Source organism: Lissotriton helveticus, chromosome 5_1 (genome assembly GCF_964261635.1).
Source record: "Lissotriton helveticus chromosome 5_1, aLisHel1.1, whole genome shotgun sequence".
NCBI classification, from domain to species: Eukaryota; Metazoa; Chordata; class Amphibia; order Caudata; family Salamandridae; genus Lissotriton; species Lissotriton helveticus.
In genome coordinates this window covers 1,809,667,396-1,809,683,548 of record NC_136065.1, presented here as the reverse complement: position 1 = coordinate 1,809,683,548, position 16,153 = coordinate 1,809,667,396, and the positions used below count along the sequence as shown (strand labels likewise).

The 16,153-nt window shown below is 48.5% G+C and overlaps 2 long non-coding RNA genes across 3 annotated transcripts in view; one reads left to right on the top strand and one right to left on the bottom strand.

The window, feature by feature from the left end:
* LOC144753827 (uncharacterized) overlaps positions 1 to 4,167 on the bottom strand; it is a 137,866-nt gene extending 133,699 nt beyond the window's left edge. The window contains exons 1-2 of the long non-coding RNA XR_013594552.1: positions 4,055 to 4,167; positions 3,796 to 3,937 (exon numbers count right to left, since the gene is read on the bottom strand). This is a non-coding gene — a long non-coding RNA (uncharacterized LOC144753827). The remainder of the gene's footprint in view (positions 1 to 3,795; positions 3,938 to 4,054) is intronic.
* The window catches only part of LOC144753826 (uncharacterized), a 194,483-nt gene that overhangs the window by 168,264 nt on the left and 10,066 nt on the right, over positions 1 to 16,153 (top strand). The gene's annotated exons all lie outside the window — the stretch shown is intronic.

Genomic DNA, 16,153 nt, shown 5'->3' with positions numbered 1-16,153 from the left:
ATCCTACATTAGACAGTACATCCAAGGCACCAAGCCCCGAGCTAGGCGCGCCCTGAGGGTCCTCTGCGACCAACACACATTGATTGATATTTGGCGACAACGCAATCCCAATCTCACCAAATACACTCATTACTCTGGCCCACACGGAACCTGATCGAGGCTAGACTATTAGCTGATCTCTCCTGAGGTGACAGACTGGTTTGGATCACATACTACACTCCCTTCCACTTATTCAGACCACTCCCCAGTTGTCTTGTACTTGCTGATCCCCCGACCTGAGGGGTATGAGAGGCAATGGCGCTTCCCTAGTAGAGCCCTCCTGGATGACCTGTTCAAGTCCGAGGTCCGGGAAGCGTTCGAAGACTATTTCAAACTCAACACCGGCACGGTTGCCACCATGGCGGTACTGTGGGAGGGACTTAAAGCTGTTATTATAGGCATATGTATCTCCAAACAGGCCGGTGTCCTTAAGGACCTTAGACAGACAATGACCCGCATAGAGCGAGACATAGCCGCATTAGATATCCAACTAGCGACCTTCCCTGACACGGCGTTACAGACCAAGAGGCTAGCTCTGCTGACTGATTATAGGGACACAGCAGAGCGCGAAATTCTATATATGGGGAAATACCACACTGCGAGGAGATATGGGGTGGGCGAGCAGCCTTGCTGGGTTCTGGCACAAATGTTGAGACCCCCGTACAGCAAAAATTATATTACTGAACTGCACTCTGCCGCCGGAACCAATCTTACCTCCACTGTTGCCATTAGGGATGAGTTTTTGGAATATTATACAAGGCTTTACACCTCCAGGGCTGACCCCAATGGGTCAACCCAAACTGCCTACCTGGACGAAATTGCTCTGGTGTTTTTGGAGAAATACATGTTGGACTTCATGGCGGAACCCATTTCCGTTGACGATGTCATATTAGCCATCGACACTCTGAGGAGCTCATCTGCCCCAGGGTTAGATGGCTTCACTGGAGACTTCTATAAGTAGTATAAGGACATCTTGGCCCCCCAGTTAATTGAGGTCTATGCAGAAGCGCTGGAGAAACAATCTCCCCCCCTACAATGCGTGAGGCCGTGATCATCCTGCTTCTGAAGCCAGGTAAAGATCCTAAACAATGCGGTTCTTATCGGCCGCTGTCCTTATTGAATTTGGACCATAAAATTCTGGCTAAAGTGTTTGGAACAAGCTCTCGCAGCTAATGGAATGTATTATTTCCCCGGTGCAGGCGGGCTTTGTCCCCAGGCGCTCGACCTCCCTGAACCTCCGGACGCTTTTCACAGTGTTACATAGGACAGAGCCTGAGATACCGGCGGTGGCGGTATTGCATGACGCTGAAAAGGCGTTTGACTCCTTAGAGTGGCCATTCTTGTTGGAAGTGATGCAGCGTATGGGCCTACCCTTTGGCTTCATTGCCACAGTCTCCTTGTTGTACAGCGGCCCTTCGGCTCGGCTCCGTCTAAACGGCACATTATACACTCCATTCCGTCTACAACTGGGAACCAGACAGAGCTGTCCCCTGTCCCCTCTTATTCATTTTAGCTATGGACTCATTAATCAGGCACTTCCAAGAGCGCCAATAACATAGGCGGATACAGTTCCGCCCGGGCCCGCTATTGGTCTCGCTGTACGCGGATGACACCATCATGTATGTTCGGGAGCCTCAACAGAACCTGGCACCCCTGATTCGGGAAATTATCCGCTTCGGCAGATTCTCCGGTCTAGGCATTAATTGGCATAAGTCCATCATATTCCCGCTAACGGAGGGCGTGGCCAGGTGGGATTACGAATATCCGCTGGAATGGTGTCAGGACTCGGTGAAATATCGTGGCATCCATATCCACCTGGACACCACCCAAATCATACGCCTCAACTAAGGACAGGCCTTCCATAAACTGGAAGAGCAGCTGGACAGGTGGCTGCGATTACCCTTGCCTCTTGCTGATAGAGTAGCCATATTAAAAATGGTGGTGCTCCCTAAATGTTTGTATCTCTTCAATAATATTCCTGTGCCCCTATCCAATGGATTTTTTTGTACTCTGCGGACAATGATGATCCACCTGATATGGGGCAGTAGGCGGCCCGCGTTCGCTGATCCACACTAACTCTGCCATACGACAGAGGGAGTTTCAACGTACCGGACTTCCAACTGTATTATTTAGTGGCTCAATGCCACTATGCACAAGCTTGGTTCCACCCTGACGCTCGTATCCCCTTTTTAAAACCAAAGGCGGATCTGGTTCTCCCAGCGAAACTGGTCGAGGTACTACCTGGGGGATTTCCGCGCAACAGACACAATATCCAGACAGTGGCCACCACCGCTTGGGCATGGAGCAAGCTGATAAAGCGTACGGGTGCCACACTTCTATATTCCTCCGCTCTACCGTTGCTAAATGCGAGATGGTTCCCGCTTACAGGGGAAGGACTGATACAGCACACACTGCTCTCACTAGACATAGTTAAGATTTGAGATCTGTTCCCTGAGGGTCATGTCTTCTCCATGGATGACGATTACAGATTCACTGATTGCACCTTCATGACTCGTTTTTTAATGAGTCGTGTAAAATCTGCGCTACGTGCGGCATTTCCCTCGTACCCGCTGGAGCCAGACTCGTTTCCCCCCCCCAGACTCTGGTACTTGAGAGCACTAGCGCGCACGCGCACACCTGATATCTAAAATGTACAATGTTTTATTTCAGACAACAACGGTCCTGAGCAAACAAGACATTTTTATGAAAAATTCATATAGACCATGATGGGTACTATATATTTCTCCAATGCCCAGCCGGACATGGAATTTTATTTAGACAATGTTTCAAATAGAGTCACGAATGAACGCACAAACATTTATAACAAGGCACAGTCCTGTACCTAACATTTAGGAGGGACGTATGGGAAAACAAAGTAAGGAGCAGTGCAGACAAACAAAGTAACAGACAAAAACTTTAGAGCCAAGGTGGCTTGCACTCAGATGTATGGTACACCAAGCTCTACTAAATAGTATCCGCAATAATTATACACAATGGACATTTATGGTACTATTTAAAAAGTCGACGACGTTTCGATCCCATGCTCATAAATTAGAGGGATCATCATCAGGACTAGAATTTACAATTGCCTGGTGTCAAACAATGAAGCCTGTGGGAATAAGGAACAGGGAAAAAGAGAGTGAACATTGACCCGTCAGAATTGATGAAAGGGTCTGATTTCAGCATGTCAACAATTATCTTCTATTCGTGCATAAATTGGTGACTTAGTGACTCCAGGCGATCATGAGCATTGGTTTATCTCAGTGACTTCATATAGATTGCTGTTGCACACTAACATCGACGGCTAACGTGTGTGTGGGGAAGACTGGACAGAAGTGATTGTTTGAAAAGTATATTTATAGTGGTGCCTTGTGTTACGTGGTGTTTGTTCGTGAGTTATCAAGAGAATGACATCAACTGAAATAAAATAAAATAACTAAGGGTCATTCTCGACGAGTGATCGAAAGTTACGGGAGGCGAAAAAATCGGGCCGGTTGGTGGCGAGTTGTTAACCGCTAAGGCTGGATAAAGTGCAGTTAATACCGAAGTCTATGTGACAGCCACTCAGATGTGGCAGATGTGAAATGCGGTCTTACCACAATTTGGTCAGGAGTGTCGATACTTCCGTGATTAATAATTGTCACAAACCCGAATCTTTGAGCGGCACGCAATTGCTGTTGAAGGAAGAAAAATGGGTGAGGAATAGAAGGCATAGGGCAAGGAAGTGGCAGAGTGCGCACGGCAGATAGCCTTTACCTTTCCGTCGAGATTCGGGTTCTTGGAGGGGCTCCAAGGGTCCGTAGCTCTGTACGAGGATGCATCGGTAGGGGTCACAACTTCTCGGTGGAGTGGAAGCAGGGTCCGGGTGTGGCGATGGTGCTAATTTAGCGCGTCCTCGCTGGGGAGATGGGGAGAAAAAGGCAGCTAATGAGGGGTGGTGTGGGAGGTGGTTCGGGCGAATATCCACTGGCGGATGGGTCATAGGATGGAAAGGATACAGATAAGTTGGTCTTACCTCAAAGGAGTCTCGGTTGCAGATTGCAACAATGTGCAAATCGGTTCAGGTGCACAATGGCAGGAACCCACGGTTGTTGGACCGAGCTGGTTTTAAACCACGCCAATGTGGTGGCCATTTTGGATAGGAATGGTCTCTGGAAACAGAGAAGGGACTGTGGTCTAGATGGCACTGGGGCGCCGCCATGTTGGGTGAGTAAGGGAAACATGGCAGGAGTTGTAGAAGATGAGAAGGGACTAAGGTCCTGCTGGTACTATGAGCCACCATCTTTGGCAAGTAAGGGAATGCCACAGTTGGGTTGCAGAAGATGGAAAATGGGTCGAAGAGAAAGATAAAAGATCTGTGAGGGGGCCCATCACCCGAATTAGCGCCAAGTGTGCCGATGTGTCCATCTATTTTCAAACTGTGTATTAAAAAAAACATATTTACATTATATACAATTATTATTTTTTTTTAAAAATTGTTACGAGACGGCAACTTGTAAATAACTAAGACCTACAAAGGAATGTAAAACCTTTACCGAAATGCCTTCATGGTCTGTATGTGACAATTAATACCTCCTAGGGTACATTAACTAACAGATTCAAACCCAAGGTGGTTTTTGAGGAATAATTATAACCTTTGGTTCAGTAAATAACAGATTACAACCCGAGGGGATTTTTTGGAGAGGAGAGCTTGCAAGGAGCCCCTTACAAGCATATTACACATTCATGATTGTGTTCTTAACAAGAGTGGTCCAGTCTTCAGTTCTGTTAAAGCCAGTTCTTATAGTGTCAAAAAGGATTATTGATTTAGACCTTGACTTAGTGTTTAGTGCCACGCTGCTCTAGCGCTGCGCGCTTATTATTCCCTGTCTGTAGAATTTTAAAGCTTACTTGCCTTGCACTGTTTTATCTAAATTGCGCCGAGCGCTTCGCGCTTTTAATTTGTATTTTCTACCGCTTAGGGGGAATTAAGGGAGTCTTACCCGCACCATAATTCGCCACATTCCCACATTTGTGGGTTAGAAGGGACTCGGGGGCTCTACAGCATCAGCGCGCCGGTTGTGAGCGCCATCTTGGAGTGGGGAGAAGTCCTTCCACTCTCAGCGCCATCTTGGTGAGGGAGAGACACTCGCCCTGACAGGACCCACGCATTGGAGGAGGAGGTATCATAAGTAGGACCTCCTACCCTGTTCAGGCAGACCTTGACTTAGTGTTTAGTGCCACGCTGCTCTAGCGCTGCGCGCTTATTATTCCCTGTCTGTAGAATTTTAAAGCTTACTTGCCTTGCACTGTTTTATCTAAATTGCGCCGAGCGCTTCGCGCTTTTAATTTGTATTTTCTACCGCTTAGGGGGAATTAAGGGAGTCTTACCCGCACCATAATTCGCCACATTCCCACATTTGTGGGTTAGAAGGGACTCGGGGGCTCTACAGCATCAGCGCGCCGGTTGTGAGCGCCATCTTGGAGTGGGGAGAAGTCCTTCCACTCTCAGCGCCATCTTGGTGAGGGAGAGACACTCGCCCTGACAGGACCCACGCATTGGAGGAGGAGGTATCATAAGTAGGACCTCCTACCCTGTTCAGGCAGACCTTGACTTAGTGTTTAGTGCCACGCTGCTCTAGCGCTGCGCGCTTATTATTCCCTGTCTGTAGAATTTTAAAGCTTACTTGCCTTGCACTGTTCTATCTAAATTGCGCCGAGCGCTTCGCGCTTTTAATTTGTATTTTCTACCGCTTAGGGGGAATTAAGGGAGTCTTACCCGCACCATAATTCGCCACATTCCCACATTTGTGGGTTAGAAGGGACTCGGGGGCTCTACAGCATCAGCGCGCCGGTTGTGAGCGCCATCTTGGAGTGGGGAGAAGTCCTTCCACTCTCAGCGCCATCTTGGTGAGGGAGAGACACTCGCCCTGACAGGACCCACGTGACATCCAGTCGACCATTTAAGATGGCCACTAGACAAGTGCGCAGCGACGGTGCGCAGCGGGGGCGCCGTAGGGGCGCCGGAGGTGCGCCAGAGGTAAGCCCGTTTGCGCCCGTTCGCGCAACGGACGCGCTTAGGGCCGCTACCTCTGGCCCCTCTAGTTCAAACCGTATAGCTTACACTCGGAGAGAGCTCTTCGACCTCAGACCTGGTCAGGACCCGGTTAGACCGTCCATCTCTAAGCCAATTACCTGTGGTCTGCTTAATGTTAGATCCCTCTGCAAGCACCACACGGAAATAGCCTTCCTCATTGAGTCCGAACAGCTCGATGTCCTCTTTCTCACAGAAACGTGGACTCGGGAGGACTGTGAGGTAGAGCTGGGCTTAGCCTGCCCATCTGGCTACAAAATCAGCCATTCACCGCGCCCACTCAACCGAGGAGGGGGAATCGGATACATTCACAGAGACTCGCTTTCCCTCTCCCTGTTAAAGATTCGAGAGGTACCGGGATTTGAATTGATGGGGTTCTCAGTCAAACAGCAGGAGTCGATCTGCTGCTCGGGTGTCCTCTGTTACCGTCCCCCGGGACCAGCACCATCCATTGTTCTTCTCATTGACCTGATTTATGAACTTGCCAGCTCCCACTCCAGGTTATTAGTTCTTGGAGATTTCAATCTGTGGGCAGGCAGCTCGCTGGACAATGCATTTTTTTCTCTTAGCCAAGCTTGTACAGATCTCAACTTAGTACAGCTGGTGAATGCCTCCACGCATCAGAAAGGCCACACCTTGGACCTGGTGTTTGCGGATCCTCAATGGGCATCACTCGTGGACATCAAGTGCCAATATTGGACGGACCACCTTCTGGTTAGGTTTTCCCTTTGGTCGGAGGACCCTACTTCGCGTAAGGCTGGACTACCTCTAGCTAAGCTAGAGAGACCTTGGTCCCGCATCTTAAACACGGTTCCATTGCCGAACATCTTAGACGAGGACTTTAAACTTGGCAATACAGTCGAAGAAAGTTATACCCTCTTCTGTCAGTCTATTGCTAGCTCGCTGGATAAGTTAGCGCCCCTTCGGAAGTCGCGAGGGAGGGTGAACCGAGCTTGTCCTTGGTACACGAGTGAACTTCGCCAGCTCAAACTCGACTGCAAACGCGCGGAAAGGGTCTGGAGGAAACAGTACCTAGACTCTGAGAAAATCGCATTTAGGTCTGCTATGCATAAATATAAAGCTCAAATTAAGATAGCGAAAGCGACCTTCCTTGAACTCACTCTGAATCAGGCCCCAAACAAGGCTCAGGCCCTTTTTAAAATCTTCAAGGACCTGGCTCACCCGACGTGCGTGGCCAGTGCTGTTCCCTCGTCGCAGGCTCTCTGTGACTCTCTGGCGGATGCCTTTGATGAAAAAATCCGTAAAATTCTAGCTGGTCTGCAGGACCCATGGAATTCCACCACTGAGGCGGGAGCTCCGGAGGAGTTGGCCAGTCGACCCCTGCAGAGGGTTACTAATCTCTGTCAGGGAGCTCCGGTCATGCCCTCCAGTCGACCCCGACCAAATGAGCAGCCCCCCAGCCTGGGAGCTCCGGCGGCGGAAGCCAGTCGACCCCTGCTGAGTAGCCCTCCTCTCTTTCTTTTGGATCAGGCCCTCAGCTTGGGAGCTCCGGCGACTGCGGCCAGTCGACCCCAGCTGAACTGTTCTCCCCTCGCAGCCCCCGTTCTGGCTCCCTGCTTGAGAGCTCCGGCAACTGCAGCCAGTCGACCTCAGCAGGGTAGCCTTCTTCCTCCTCCTGTGGAGCAGACTCTTAGCCTGGGAGCTCCGGCGAGTGAGGCCAGTCGACCCCAGCTGAGTGGCCCCTCTGTCCCCACTTTGGATCAGGCCCTCTGCTTGGGAGCTCCGGAGACCGTAGCCAGTCGACCCCAGCAGAGGAGTCCCTTTTCTCCCTCCTTGGAGCTGGCTCTCAGGTTGGGAGCTCCGGCGAGCGAGGCCAGTCGACCCCAGCTGAGTAGCTTCCCCCTTCCATCCCTGAAGGAGTTCGGCGACTTAGCCCTGACGATTTCTTCTGGTTCGCCTTTGGATCCTCTCCCTCCAAGACTATGGAAGGTGTTTCAAGAGGACCTCTTCCAACCCCTGCACGCTATCTGCTGTCAGTCATTTGAGACAGCTATTGTTCCAAGCTGCTGGAAGAAGGCAGTGGTATCCCCGCTGTTAAAAAAACCTACGCTCGACCCTGCGTGCCTCTCTAATTACCGGCCAATTTCCCTGCTTCCTTTTCCGGTTAAAATCATGGAAAAGTTGGTCACCCGCGCTCTGTCCAGTTTTCTAGAAGGGAACAGCTGGCTGGATGAGACGCAATTTGGCTTTCGCCCAGCGCATGGGACGGAATCCGCGTTGGTGACCGTGCTAGACAATCTGCGGGCGCGAGTCGACAGCGGTCGGGCAGCATTTCTGGTGCTGCTCGACATGTCGGCCGCGTTCGACACGGTCAGCCATCTCACCCTGATTTCTAGGCTGGAGGAGTGCGGGGTCAGTGACAAGGCCAGGGACTGGCTAATCTCCTATTTGGACTGCCGTCAGCAACGGGTCTCGTTACCCCCCTTCAGTTCTGAGGAGCGGAGAGTGGGACAAGGAGTACCTCAGGGCTCGGCCATCAGCCCCATACTCTTTAATGTCTACCTCCGCCCCCTAGTCCAGCTTATTAAAACCTTCGGTATCTCCGCATTTAATTACGCGGACGATACCCAGCTGGTCTTTTCTCTGGAGGGACAGGATGCAGTCTCATTGGAGACCTTTCATCGATGCATGCAGGCGACAGCGGAATGGCTTCGGTTGAACTCGCTACAGTTCAACGGAACGAAGACGGAGGTCTTACATTGTTCCGCGGATCGGGTTCCTCGTGATCTTCCAGTGGACTTCTGGCCTCCGTCCTTCTCAGAGACAGTGTTTGCGGCACAATCAGCGCGCAATTTGGGTGTCACTTTTGGGCCCAACCTGCAGCTGGATCTACATGTGAATAAGATCTCCTCAACATGTATGATGCTGATCCGCATGCTGCGCAAGGTCCTTCCTCTCCTCCCTGCGCAAGCCAGACCAGAAGTAGTGCGTTGTACCATCCTAAGTCGACTTGACTATTGTAACGCACTACTTCTGGAGGCCCCGGTAACACTCCTGGGCAAGTTGCAAAGGGTGCAAAATATTGCTGCTAAACTCGCCCTTTCGCGCCCCTACCACAGCTCTTCTACGGCAGCACTGCGAGAACTTCATTGGCTGCCAGTTCATCTACGAGTGCGCTACAAAGCAGCATGTATTGTATTTAGGGCTGTTCATGATCTGGGCCCCATTCCTTTGCGGCGAATGTTTGCCTGGTATTGTCCAGCTAGAGCTTTACGCTCCTCGTCATCCAGGCTACTGGTTGTCCCGCGATTCCAGAGAGTGAGGATGGGGGGCCGCTCCTTTAGAGTAGCGGCATCCAAACTCTGGAACTCTCTGCCTATATCCTTGAGAAGCCTTGGAGATCTTTTATCTTTCAGAAAGGCTCTAAAAACTCATCTTTTTCCCAGGATAGGCTGAGCTACTGTCTTTCACTGAGTACGGGTCAAAGCGCCAGGATGCCCTTTGTGGTGACAGGTTGCGCTATACAAGTATGCCACAATACAATTTGAGTTCATATTGCCTCCCCTTTGTGGTAGTTTCAGTACTTTCAAAACTGTCCAGCGGATGTCATCCTCGTCATGGTTGGCCTCAGTGAAATGCTCCACCAGAGGTGCATTCAGTGTCTTGCATCTAATCCGACTTCTGTGCTGGCCAATCCTTGTCTTTATTTTTTGAGTCGTTTGGCCGATGTATAATTTCTGACAAGGGCAGTGTATTGGGTAAATCACGTTACAAGTGTTACAGTTCGAGAAAGCATGGCAGTTAACAGTGACATTGTTAAAAGTGAAACTTTTTCCTTCAATTGTGAATATACAAACATTACATCCACCACACTTAGAGTGCCCCAGAATGGGGGTCAGACCCCATGCAGAATCAAGTGTTGAATGGGGAATTGGGGTTGGCAGGGCTGCTCTAACCAGGTGGGATTTAAGGTTTTTGCTCTTGCGGAAGGCAAATAGTGGTCTTTCAATATTGAGGTTCCCTGCATTTATGATTGACCAATGTTGTATTATCATGTCGCGTATTTTATTAGACACTGGTGAGAATGTGGTTACGCAAGCTATTCTTTCCAGTTCTTTTTTGGGGTTAGGGGTCAATAAGGCATCACCGGGGCAGTACCACGCCCTTTTGGATGCGTTTCTGACTGTCCTTTTAGGGTAGCCACGGTCTTTAAGTTTTGAAGAGAGCATCGATGCCTCTTTGAAATAGTCTTCTTTGCAGGAGCAATTTTGTCTAATTCTCAAAAATTGAGAATAAGGAAGTGAATCCCTCAGGGCCCTGGGGTGGTTGCGTGTGTAACTCAGAAGCGTATTCCGCTTGGTCGGTTTCCTGTAGAAACGAGTAAGGAGTTCGCCCTCACAGTGGAAAATAGTACGGTCAAGGAAGGCAATTGATGATTTTCCATGGTTATGGTGAATGATAAGCCTGAGCAATTATTTTTAAGCCAGTGAAGAAATTGATGTCAGTCATTCGTGTCATGTCTCCAGATGATGAAAATATCATCAATGTATCTTCGCCACAGGCAGATGCCTGGGAAGAAGGGGTTTGAGTGCGTGAGGATGGAGCCTGTCTCTAATTGATCCATAAACAGGATCGCCAGATTGGGAGCAAAAATAGAGCCCATTGAAGTACCCTTGATTTGTTGGTAGAAGAGGTTATTGAAGGTAAAAAAGATCCTAGTGAGGCAGAGTTCTAAGAGCTGCAAAATAAAATGTGTCGGGACAGTGTGTGGGCATGGTCGGGAATCCAGTATTTGTTGTATAACCAATAGGGCTGCAGTTTGGGGAATGTTTGTATACAGGTACTCTACGTCCATGGTGCATAATATGTCTTTAGTGGGATTGAATGGATGGTGCTCAATAAGGTTTATCATTGCCATTGAATCTCTCACGTAGCAGCTGGTTACAGGTACGAATTCTTTGATGAAGAAGTCCACATATGAGCATAGTGGTTCCAAAATGGAGCCACATGCAGAGCCAATCGGTCTACCAGGGCATTGGTCGTGTTTTTATGAATTTTGGGAAGGGTGTATATGACTGGTGTTCGGGGGGATTTGACGTTAAGAAATTTAAATTCCTTTTTACTAAGGAATCCATCATTAAGGGCTTGAGTAGTGATTTTAAGAATCAAACCCTGGATTTCCTTGGTAGGATTGGAGGCGTGTCTTTGGTAATGGTCTGTGATGTCTAGTTGTTGTTGGATTTCTGCTTTATAATTATCACTTTCCTGCAGCACTATTCCTCCGCCCTTGTCAGCGCTTTTTATGACAAGCGAGTCATTGGTTTTGAGTAGGCTAATCGCTTGTTTCTCTTTCAAGGAGATATTGTAAGGAATAAATCTTTTTTTGTTCTCCAAGATTGATAAGTCTTTGAGAACCATCTTCTCAAATGTAAGGACCTCCGCCGGAATGATTCCGGCAGTGGGTGAAAATGTACAAAGCCTGTGCCCATCTGGTCCAGGCAGATGACACTAAGATTAGACAAGACTGGGAGGAAGACACGGGTGGGGAGAATTCAGACGAACAATGGGAGAAATGTTGCAGGGCCACAGGAGACACCTCGCTTAAAAGTAGGCATAAGTTGTTACATTTTAAATTCCTCTGTCGTACCTATTTCACACCCGCCATGGCCCATAGGATTGATGCCACTAGACCACATAACTGCCTTGAATGCGCTTCCCTACATGCCGGCTTTCTGCATCTGGCGTGGTCATGTCCCGGTTTGCAGCCCTATTGGGCAGCGGTGCACGAGACGCAGGGGAAAATAATTGGGCTTCCACTTACCCCTCTTTTCCCAAAATTGCACTACTAGGGTACACTGTCCAGATTCCCCGAAAAGTAAGGAGGCTAGCGTCACTGGATTTACTATTGGCGAAGAGAGAGGTGGCCATACACTGGGGTAGGAGAATGGCCCCCAAACTGCAAGACTGGCTGAATAGCTTGGTATATTGCAACACCAACACTGAAACATACGCCAGTCTTATGCCGTCAACGTCACGCCCCAAAGACATATGGGGACCATTGAGGACATATTTGCAAACTGCTACTCAGTCCGGCAATACACAAGTGAACAGCGGCATAGTGCCGGAGGGTGTGGACTGAATGAGGGGCCCTACCGATATCGAAACTCACAACACAGCGTGAGAGCCCACGGTGAGTGGCTGTGGCTCAGAGCGACTGAAGTTATTGGTCAATCCTGAAATCTTGCATATTCTCGAGGGTCCTTGAAAGGAAGGGATTTGGGGATGGTACGTATGGGGGTGGGCTGCGGGCTATCTCTGCATTGATTGTCATCATACACAGTGTTATACCGTTCAGAGGTCAAGAATGTATGGTTCTCATTGTACTGGAACTGTATGCAAATCAATGCTATGTGTAATTATCCTATATCTGGAAAATAAAGTGTTAAAAAAAATATATATATATATATGACTCGCCTGCCTCTTTCCATGCTCAGAGCAAACTTTACAGCGACATTGTAGAGACTTTTTAGCTGTTGCAATAAAGCGATTAGCAATTTGTTGCTCCTGCAACTTTGCCACGTCCTCCAGATCATATGAAGTGGAGGCTGCTGCTTCTGCAGCAGTAAGACTTTCAATAACTGACAACAGAAAGTCAAGGAAAGACATGAACGACATATGCATTGTATGTTCCCATCTCAATCAGGTGGGTAAACAGTTTCTTGTAACAAGTGAGTTTTACAACTCGCAATGTATGGCTGAAGAACCTGGTCATTCTTATCCACTTGGTCCATGTACTTGTTGTAATCAAGTATACAGGTGGACTTGTGAACTTCAGCCATTTGACCTCAAACCATGACGGGGTAAGTGCTCCCATCATGAATTGTAGTGAGCACATACACATCATGTCTGTTTGAGAACTTATTATATAAATTTGTATAGCGCTACTAAGCCCCAGGGGCATCAAGGCGCCTAACCAAAAAACTAGCTGGAGCAAATATGGCAGAAGTGGTAGCAGAGTGGGCCAGAGACACCATGATTTGCGTGTCATCGGCGTATGAAACAACCTCCATCCCCTGCGATTTTACTAGCCTGGCTAGAGGAGCCACGTAGATGTTGAATAGGGTCGGACTCAATGCCGACCCCTGTGGCACCCCATACTGCAAGGATTTAGCAGGGGAGAGGAACTCTCCAAGCATGACTCTCTGCTCTCTCAGATGTAAGAAAGAGTGCAGAAGTCTCAAGGCCGACCCCGCAATCCCCGCCTCCCTCAAACGAGATGTTAACGTAGAGGGAGACAGGGTGTCAAACGCTGCTGTGAGGTCAAGCAATACCAGCACAGTGGTTTGTCCCGAATCCACCTTCATCCTGATGTTATTCACAACCATAGTCAGTGCAGATTCCGTGCTATGGGCCTTTCTGAATCCGTGCTGAGAACTATCCAGGAACCCAGAGGAATCCAAAAAGGCAGATAGATGTGCGTTCAGGTGCGACTCGAGCATTTTTGCGGGGGCAGGCAACAGGGATATGGGCCTGAAATTCTTGAGCTGTTCTGGGTCCAGGGTGGGTTTCTTCAGGAGGGGCTTCACTATTGCCCTTTTCCACACCAAGGAAACTTGACTCTGAGAAGTTCGTTGGAAGGCAACGCAGTGCTCTGGGGTTTCTTGAGATTCTTTCAAACAAGCTCCTGCGGAAATACTTTGAGGAGATAACAAACTATACCACAGGCCACAATGCCAGCTTTCTACAACTCAATGAACAGCTCTACTCTCTTATAGAAATTTTCCACATCAAGGTTATAACCTTTGTGAAGGAGTGGCTGGACAAGCTCCCATACAATCTGTCTTGTGACTCCTAGCGTGGAAGGGCAAGCTACAGGGTTTAGAGAGGAGTCCTTCACAGTACACACTCTCAATCTGAACACATAGCCGGTAGAGCTATCACACAACATGTACAGCTTGATGCCATAGCAAACTCTTTTGTTGCAATGTACTACCTGAACAGCAGCCACCCTTTGTACAGAATCAAGGACTCATTTATGGCTATATTCTTTACAAATCTCTGGAAACCTGGCAGACTAATATTCGTCGAATTTTGAACAACCTGTCATGGTCTGGTTGCTCCTGGGGCAATGCAGCAGAATTGTCATTGAAATGTGCTGCAATAGCATAAAACGGTCTCTGCTCATGTACGGTCCAAAGATGGGGGTTACTCAAACTGTGCGAGTAAACCAGCTGGGGGGCTGAAAAGAGAGCACTCTGTCTGTGCTTGCAGCTGCACATGCCTGCTATCTGTGTTGGTCTAACCTGCTACGTTTGTCCCCCTGATGGGGCTCAGCTGACTGAAAAATCACTTCCAGATTCTGTACCATTTTCGTCTCCCTCAGATCATTCCCCTGCACAGACTGTGCTTGTGAAGGGACTGCAGGTCTGCCATCATCATGTCCCTCAGAACTGCTGGAAGATGAGTCGTATGATGGGACTCGGCCAACTGAAAAATCACTTGCGGATTCTGCTCCATTTTCCTCTCCCTCAGATGCTGTCTCAGTATCTGCTATTTCAGTCTCTGATCCTGCCTCTGAGCTGGCCTCCATAACCCGGGTTAAGACCTGGGCAACAGTCATCCTACTGGGTAAAACCATCCTTCTAAACTGTCCTACGTAGAAGGCAGATTTGTTATTATAAAACAGTCCATGGATGTGTGCGTGTGAGACGTGTGCAACAGTAAATAAGGAGAAAGTGGCCTTACCTTATCTTCTTTCCTAAATAAGCAGCTTCTTCAAAGACACTAAAAAGCCAACTAAAAAAGACATATTATTACTTCACCTGGTTACATACCCAATGTCACCACAAACTTAACATTACTTAAGCAAAACTTTATTGTTGTGGGAGCTGCTGGGCATTTGCCAATCTAAAAGTAATTCCCCGAGCTACTATTCTCCATTTGATCTCAAGATCAAAGATATATAAATCAAGCATAGCCTGGGGGTCGACACCCTACTTACATTCAGGGCCGGCTTTAGGGCGGTTCAACCGTGCATCCACACTGGGTGCTGAGCTGGACGGGGGCACTGACCTCAGGTGGGGCACTGTGTTTAGCATATATCACAATTTGAAAGCACCTGCTGTAGAGTTTCTCGTACATGCAGCTTTTAGGCAGGAATCAAAATGTCAAGATAACTGTTGTGATTAATATTCCTGCTAGAGAGGAAGAGATCATTTGGCTAGTAGCAGTTTTGACTCAACATAAATAAGTGCAGAGGGTTAATATGCCTGCAGCAAAGAACAGATCTGTAATTTATGTGGATAGCTGAGTGGATTAGTAAAGCCAGCCTTTACAAGCGCTTTCAAACACATGAAATTATGTGAGGTAAGGGCTATGGAGAGTTCAGGGTCACTTTGATGGGTGATAGTGAGGGAATCCGAAGAGGAGGTCATGGGGGGGCGCCAAACTAGATTGTTGAACTGGATGCCACAACCAGCCCTCTATTTTTTTTTCTGAAAAATGTGTGGATCCCCTCCCGGCCGAATGAGGTAAAAAAAATTACAGGTCCACAGTTTCATTTTTTTAATATATTTTCCCTGTTCTTTTTAGAAGAATCCCTTAGGGGGGTGCAGTTGCATCTAGGGGGAAAAAAAACTTTTTAATAAAAAAAAAAATGCCCCCGGGGTGGCCGATAGCACGAGGCTGACCTCCACTACAAATCCTTGGTGCCTAGTGGGATTTCCTGGCTGTGGATTGAGGCTTGGCTGCGATCCACTGCCAGGAAACTGTTTCAGGAAGGCTTTGTTTGAAAAGGGAGACTCCCTTTTCAAAAGAGGTCTCCCTGAAATATGGGGAGGCCTTTTTGGGCCATTTTCCCCACTAGAATGGATAGTGAGTTTACCTGCTCATTTCTCTCTTCCAGTGGGCAAAATGTGGATATCTGCATGCCTTGTGGAGAGCTGATGTCACAGATGGATGGGGGAGGCGGTGAGAGACCCCGAAGCGATTCTTGCCCAACATTTTTTCAAAAAAAGTAATCATCCGGATCCTTTTCAACCCTCCTTGGTGTCGGCCAATGGCCGAATGATGCACTGGGGA